The sequence below is a fragment of the Aegilops tauschii genome, chromosome 1, assembly GCF_002575655.3.
Source record: "Aegilops tauschii subsp. strangulata cultivar AL8/78 chromosome 1, Aet v6.0, whole genome shotgun sequence".
NCBI classification, from domain to species: Eukaryota; Viridiplantae; Streptophyta; class Magnoliopsida; order Poales; family Poaceae; genus Aegilops; species Aegilops tauschii.
Genome location: NC_053035.3, coordinates 429,635,281 through 429,643,720, shown reverse-complemented (window position 1 = coordinate 429,643,720; position 8,440 = coordinate 429,635,281).

Below are 8,440 nucleotides of genomic sequence, written 5' to 3'. Positions count from 1 at the left end.
AAGATGTAAAGTTGATAACGATAGTCCCACATACTTGTGGCACTGCTGCCTTGGTCACATTGGTGTCAAGCACATGAAGAAGCTCCATTCAGATGGACTTTTGGAGTCTCTTGATTACGAATCATTTGACACGTGCGAACCATGCCTCATGGGTAAGATGACCAAGACTCCGTTCTCCGGAACAATGGAGCGAGCAACCAACTTGTTGGAAATCATACATACCGATGTGTGCGGTCCAATGAGTGTTGAGGCTCGCGGAGGATATCGTTATGTTCTCACTCTCACTGATGATTTAAGTAGATATGGGTATGTCTACCTAATGAAACACAAGTCTGAAACCTTTGAAAAGTTCAAGGAATTTCAGAGTGAAGTTGAGAATCAACATGACAGGGAAATAAAATTCTTACGATCAGATCGTGGTGGAGAATATTTAAGTCACGAATTTGGTACACACTTAAGGAAATGTGGAATAGTTTCACAACTCACGCCGCCTGGAACACCTCAGAGAAACGGTGTGTCCGAACGTCGTAATCGCACTCTATTGGATATGGTGCGATCTATGATGTCTCTTACCGATTTACCGCTCTCATTTTGGGGCTATGCTTTAGAGACTGCCGCATTCACTTTAAATAGGGCTCCGTCTAAATCCGTTGAGACGACACCGTATGAATTATGGTTTGGGAAGAAACCTAAGCTGTCGTTTCTAAAAGTTTGGGGATGCGATGCTTATGTCAAGAAACTTCAACCTGAAAAGCTCGAACCCAAGTCGGAAAAATGCGTCTTCATAGGATACCCTAAGGAAACTATTGGGTATACCTTCTACCTCAGATCCGAAGGCAAGATCTTTGTTGCCAAGAATGGGTCCTTTCTGGAGAAGGAGTTTCTCTCGAAAGAATTGAGTGGGAGGAAAGTGGAACTTGATGAGGTGATAGTCACCCCTTCCGAACCGGAAAGTAGCGCAGCGCGGGAAAATGTTCCTGTGATGCCTACACCGACTGGGGAGGAAGTTAATGATGATGATCATGAAGCTTCGGATCAAGTTACTGAACTTCGTAGGTCCACAAGGACACGTTCCGCACCAGAGTGGTACGGCAACCCTGTCCTGGAAATCATGTTGTTAGACAACGGTGAACCTTCGAACTATGAAGAAGCGACGGCGGGCCCGGATTCCGACAAATGGCTAGAAGCCATGAAATTCGAGATAGAATCCATGTATGAAAACAAAGTATGGACTTTGACTGACTTGCCCGATGAGCGGCGAGCCATAGAAAACAAATGGATCTTTAAGAAGAAGACGGACGCAGATGGTAATGTGACCATCTACAAAGCTCGACTTGTCGCTAAGGGTTAGCGACAAGTTCAAGGGGTTGACTACGATGAGACTTTCTCACCCGTAGCGAAGCTGAAGTCCGTCCGAATCATGTTAGCAATTGCCGCATACTATGATTATGAGATATGGCAGATGGACGTCAAAACGGCATTCCTTAATGGCTTCCTTAAGGAAGAGTTGTATATGATGCAGCCGGAAGGTTTTGTCGATCCTAAGAATGCTAACAAAGTATGCAAGCTCCAGCGCTCAATCTATGGGCTGGTGCAAGCATCTCGGAGTTGGAACATTCGCTTTGATGAGATGATCAAAGCGTTTGGGTTTACACAGACTTATGGAGAAGCCTGTGTTTACAAGAAAGTGAGTGGGAGCTCTGTAGCATTTCTCATATTATATGTGGATGACATACTATTGATGGGAAATGATATAGAATTCTTGGAAAGTATAAAGGCCTATTTGAATAAGTGTTTTTCAATGAAGGACCTTGGAGAAGCTGCTTATATATTAGGCATCAAGATCTATAGAGATAGATCAAGACGCCTCATTGGTCTTTCACAAAGTACATACCTTGACAAGATGTTGAAGAAGTTCAGTATGGATCAGTCCAAGAAGGGGTTCTTGCCTGTATTGCAAGGTGTGCAAATTGAGCACGGCTCAATGCCCGACCACGGCAGAAGATATAGAAAAGATGAGTGTCATCCCCTATGCCTCGGCCATAGGGTCTATTATGTATGCCATGCTGTGTACCAGACCTGATGTAAACCTTGCCGTAAGTTTGGTAGGAAGGTACCAAAGTAATCCCGGCATGGAACACTGGACATCGGTCAAGAATATCCTGAAGTACCTGAACAGGACTAAGGATATGTTTCTCGTTTATGGAGGTGACGAAGAGCTCGTCGTAAAGGGTTACGTCGACGCTAGCTTCGACACAGATCTGGATGACTCGAAGTCACAAACCGGATACGTGTATATTTTGAATGGAGGAGCAGTAAGCTGGTGCAGTTGCAAGCAAAGCGTTGTGGCGGGATCTACATGTGAAGCGGAGTACATGGCAACCTCGGAGGCAGCACAGGAAGCAGTCTGGATGAAGGAGTTCATTACCGACCTAGGGGTGATTCCCAATGCGTCGGGCCCGATGACTCTCTTCTGTGACAACACTGGAGCCATTGCCCTTGCGAAGGAGCCCAGGTTTCACAGGAAGACCAGGCATATCAAGCGTCGCTTCAACTCCATTCGTGAAAGTGTTCAAAATGGAGACATAGATATTTGTAAAGTACATACGGACCTGAATGAAGCAGATCCGTTGACTAAACCTCTCCCTAGAGAAAACATGATCAACACCAGGACGCAATGGATGTTCGATTCATCACAATGTAACTAGATTATTGACTCTAGTGCAAGTGGGAGACTGTTGGAAATATGCCCTAGAGGCAATAATAAATGGTTATTATTATATTTCTTTGTTCATGGTAATTGTCTATTATTCATGCTATAATTGTATTGTCCGGAAATCGTAATACATGTGTGAATACATAGACCACAACGTGTCCCTAGTAAGCCTCTAGTTGACTAGCTCGTTGATCAACAGATAGTCATGGTTTCCTGACTATGGACATTGGATGTCATTGATAACGGGATCACATCATCAGGAGAATGATGTGATGGACAAGACCCAATCCTAAGCATAGCATAAAAGATCGTGTAGTTTCGTTTGCTAGAGCTTTTCCAATGTCAAGTATCTTTTCCTTAGACCATGAGATCGTGCAACTCCCGGATACCGTAGGAGTGCTTTGGGTGTGCCAAACGTCACAACGTAACTGGGTGACTATAAAGGTGCACTACGGGTATCTCCGAAAGTGTCTGTTGGGTTGGCACGGATCGAGACTGGGATTTGTCACTCCGTGTGACGGAGAGGTATCTCTGGGCCCACTCGGTAATGCATCATCATAATGAGCTCAATGTGACTAAGGCGTTAGTCACGGGATCATGCATTGCGGTACGAGTAAAGAGACTTGCCGGTAACGAGATTGAACAAGGTATTGGGATACCGACGATCGAATCTCGGGCAAGTAACATATCGATTGACAAAGGGAATTGCATACGGGATTGATTGAATCCTCGACACCGTGGTTCATCCGATGAGATCATCGTGGAACATGTGGGAGCCAACATGGGTATCCAGATCCCGCTGTTGGTTATTGACCGGAGAGGCGTCTCGATCATGTCTGCATGTCTCCCGAACCCGTAGGGTCTACACACTTAAGGTTCGGTGACGCTAGGGTTGTAGAGATATGTGTATGCGGAAACCCGAAAGTTATTCGGAGTCCCGGATGAGATCCCGGACGTCACGAGAGGTTCCGGAATGGTCCGGAGGTGAAGAATTATATATAGGAAGTCAAGTTTCGGCCACCGGGAAAGTTTCGGGGGTTACCGGTATTGTACCGGGACCACCGGAAGGGTCCCGGGGGTCCACCGGGTGGGGCCACCTATCCCGGAGGGCCCCGTGGGCTGAAGTGGGAAGGGAACCAGCCCCTAGTGGGCTGGGCGCCCCCCCATGGGCCTCCCCCCATGCGCCTAGGGTTGGGAACCCTAGGGTGGGGGGGACTTCCCACTTGCCTTGGGGGGCAAGGCACCCCCTTTCCCCTCTTTTGCCGCCGCCCCCCCCCTTGAGATCCCATCTCCAGGGCCGACGCCCCCCAGGGGGCCTATATAAAGGGGGGGAGGGAGGGCAGCAACCTACAGCCTTGGGCGCCTCCCTCCTCCCCTGCAACACCTGTCTCTCTCTCGCAGAAGCTCGGCGAAGCCCTGCCGGAGACCCGCTACATCCACCACCACGCCGTCGTGCTGTTGGATCTCCATCAACCTCTCCTTCCCCCTTGCTGGATCAAGAAGGAGGAGACGTCGCTGCACCGTACGTGTGTTGAATGCGGAGGTGTCGTCCATTCGGCACTCGGTCATCGGTGATTTGGATCACGGCGAGTACGACTCCGTCATCCACGTTCATTGGGACGCTTCCGCTCGCGATCTACAAGGGTATGTAGATGCACTCCTTTCCCCTCGTTGCTAGTATACTCCATAGATGCATCTTGGTGAGCGTAGGAAAATTTTAAAATTATGCTACGATTCCCAACACATACTACGTTTGCGAGAACAATCGCATGATGGCGTCCGAAAGAAGCAGATCTGCTAGACAGCTATGGGTACGTTTGCCAGAACACTATTCACAATTTTTACATCATTATCGATATCTAATCACAGAACTAATGCATGCATATTGATCTCCTTAAAAGTTTAATGAGGTGCGGAATAAGCTCCTACCAACGGAGCGCGTACGAGCACTTCAAGAGGAAATAACGGGATTTTTGCTCGACCAGGTTATAGATCCCAAAGAAGAATACCATTACCCGCTACCGTAGGAACCAAGGAAAATGCCACATGCCCCATGAACCACTCCCAATTGTCATCGTGCTTCGAAGGCACCAAGGCAAATGCCACTGGCTCCGAAGGCAACATGTAGGAGAAATTGTATATACCTAATTGTATATATATACATGTGTATGTGTGAATGGTGGTTGTGAGACATTCGATGATATATATATGATCGGTTCTACGAGAAATTCTATTTATATATATGCATACCGTGTACAATATGTAGTATCGTAAAATACCAGCAAATGAAAAAGAATTAAATGGAAAACACAAAATTAAAGGAAAAAAGAAATCATGAACTCAAAACCCCCAAAACCTTTTAGTACCGGTTGGTGTACTAAAGGTCTCCCCGCCCCCGGCGATGGCTCGTGCCACGTGGTGGCCCTTTAGCGGCGGTTCGTGCTGAATCGGTACTAGGGGGTGGGGGGGGGGCTTTAGTCCCCACCCTTTAGTGCTGGTTACAGAACCGGCACTAAAGGGCCTTACGAACCGGTGCTATAGCCCGGTTCTGCACTAGTGGTCTAGGGGGTGTGTCGCAAAAAATTTGTCCTCACAGCCCCTACCTTCAACCTCATCAAGGAGCTGGCAGGCCCCACTGCCAAAGTGTGGCGGGTGTCTTCTTCTTGGCGGAGAAAGGGCACGCTCCCGTTTGCCTTATAGGGCGGTGACTACCATTTCCTTTTGTGGCCTTGTTCATGGTTGATAGTCTATCAACTCCGTTACAAAGAGGAAATTTTCACTAGCTTCACACACAATGCAATGGCACAATTTGGATAAATGCCCAATTCGTATTATAGACTGATCAATGCAACTAAGAGATCCTCACATTGTGATTGATGTTGTTCCTATCTCTTGATCACCAAACTCTCTTATTCAACACGCATCAACTGTACATGTACTTCCTTGGAAGTGGAAAAGGCCAGGAGATGAAACTACAGGAAGCACGCGGTGCCCTGAGTTCTACGCTCAGATGAAGAAAACCGGTAGCCAGAGTTAGAGCCAGGGTAGTGAGTTGAAGGAGACAGTAGGTGTGCCATCTGAAACTGGTTGGTTTGCACATCACCATACTGTTCTATAATTATAGCCATGTCAGTCTTTGATTGGGCAGGGGCTATTTGTTAATATCAGAATATTTTGATCTTTTTTCATTGTAAGGGCATCTCTAACGGCGATCCGCAAATTTTCTCCCGCATCCATCCATGGACAGGGGGGACCAGTCTGCGGACACGGATGCGGGAGGCCGCCATCCAACTCTGCCCGCATACATTTGGGCAACAATCCGAACTAACCGGAAGAAATTTGTTCAAACGCGGACGAATTTCATATAAACATGCCGGATTTCATTACATTTCAGACATACTTCAACTATAAGCGGTGCTCCTCTGGCTCTGAAGGTATAATTAATTAACCTAATCTATGATCGTCGGCGCCCGTTCCTCGTGTCCGGCCATGAACCCAGAGAACTAAAGCTTCGCCTTCTCCAGCTTTGCCTCCGGAGCCCCAGAAGTAAAGCTGTCCGCCTCCAGGACGCCGCCAAGCGGCTAATCGGCCGTTGATGTTCATCCCACCAAGCTTGGCTTCAACGGGAGGGGAGGAGTGGTGGCCTTCTTGGGACCCGAGCGGTGGCAACCTAGCGTGTTCTACTCTTCCTCGTTGCCGGCGGCGCCCACAGACGTGTCGCCTTCATGGTCGTGGCGGCGGGGTGCGGCCTCAGCGAAGCTGGCGATATCCTCCGCCTCGTCGTCGGTCTTGCCCCACACCTCATCCGCCGCCTCATCGAACTCCTTATAGGCACCCTCCAGTTTTGCCAGATGCTGGTGGTACCACCAGTGGGTGAAGGATGTTGCGGGCGGAGCGGTAGGACTCGAGTAGTGCCGCTTGGTCCGCCAGATACGCGTACGCCGCGATTGCCTTACCGGCGGTGAGCTGCTCCAGGAGGAGCTGGTGGTTGTAGGCGGCGGCGGCCTGTGCCTCCTGGGATTGCTCCTCTTGCTCCTCCCGCATCATGTCCATGTAATGGCCACAAGCCTCACCGATGGTCATGGTGCAATGCACCGGCGAGGGTGGCGCATATGAGGAGGGTGGAGCCGGTTCGTTGTCGGCCGTTTCCTCCATTGGGACGTGGTCTTCCTCCGGCTGCATGCCGGCCAGCCAGCCAGCAGCAATGGCGGCCATCTCCTTCTTCTGGTCCGTCGCCAGCCCATCCCAGAGAGCTTTGGAGCGCGAGGAAACCATGATTGGAGTGGTGCAGATACGAGAAAGGGATCAGAGGTGGATGACTGCGGCTATGGTCGGGGCAGCAGTTTATATAACAGTGGTGGGAGGCAGAGGGACGGACGAGTGGCGCCGGAGTAGCTTGCCTCGGCAACCGTGTGCCATTAATATGGGCGGCAGACTGATGGACGGGCGATCGTCGTGTCATTCGGACATGGAGCAGTCGCCTGCACCGGAAAGCGGCGAGAGTGGCATTCTCTCGGACGGCGGGCCGCTTCAATGCCGACGCCAGTGAGCGGTCACATCCGCTCTAGCCAGGCATGAATACGGCACTTATGCTCTGGAGTGTTGCTGACCGTTTTGGGCGGGAAGCATGCGCGGGTGACAGAGGGGGTTCGTGTGGGCTAGGTCGGTCAGACGCAGGCTTGGGAGCGGTCCGGACGACCGCAAAGACCCCACGTCTGTCTCTAGTTTGCGGGAGGAAATCTATGACTCAACACTCTAGCATGAAATGCAATGAATTGAGAACATAGAGCCACCATATGATGGGTGTTTGCTATTTCGACCACTCTTTCTTCTTTTTACTCGCCTCCAACTCAAAGTTGTGATACATCACATTCCCTGCTAGATCACCATATGTGACCGTCAGTGCGTTCACAGTTCTCGTCATTGTTTGTCTCCTATGCTTTGCATTCTCCCCTAGCAACTAAAGGTGATCCTGCTACAGGTGGAAGCTAGATATGTATAGAAAATCAAGGAGTGAGCATTTGTGTGGCTAAGACATCATTTTTCTCCACCAAACATCACATGCCCATGGTTGTGGCCATTTAAGTCTACCACGAGTAGTGTAGTTGCCAACATTTGTCTACATATGAGCAACCCTAAAGCGAATGCCGCTAGCAAACCATAACAAAGCTATCACAAACTCAACCAACATTGAACAACTTCTTAGTGTTGATTGATTTCAAACTAGTAGAGCAAGAGAAAGATAGGCCGCGTTACCAAATCCTTTGTGTAACTCAATTGAAACATGAATACAAAATAATATTAAATTGTTAATTGATTGCTAATGGTGAAGTAGCGACCATCATAAGGGCAAAGACAATTAGATTTTATTCTACATGATTTGCTAATTTCTATCTTCATGGCTTCCCTCTACAACGAACATGTAGTGAGTAGCTCTACAGGGCTCGCAAGATAAGTCACTAAGATGATCAGGTGAGAACCAAAATGAGACGCTTGCTTTGTTGCTAGTCACTCGTGTTGACATCCCCTCTATTAACTTTTACAAGGCATTTTAGGTTTGTGCATAATAATTAAGGTTTGACATAAAATGACCATCCTGCCCTTTTGACTCCTTGAGATGATCCATATTTAAAGGCAATATTTGGATGCAATAGATGGCCGAGGGTTTACATTAGGAATTAGTGACTTGAGTATATAAGTTCATTTTGTTTACCAAAACTTGGG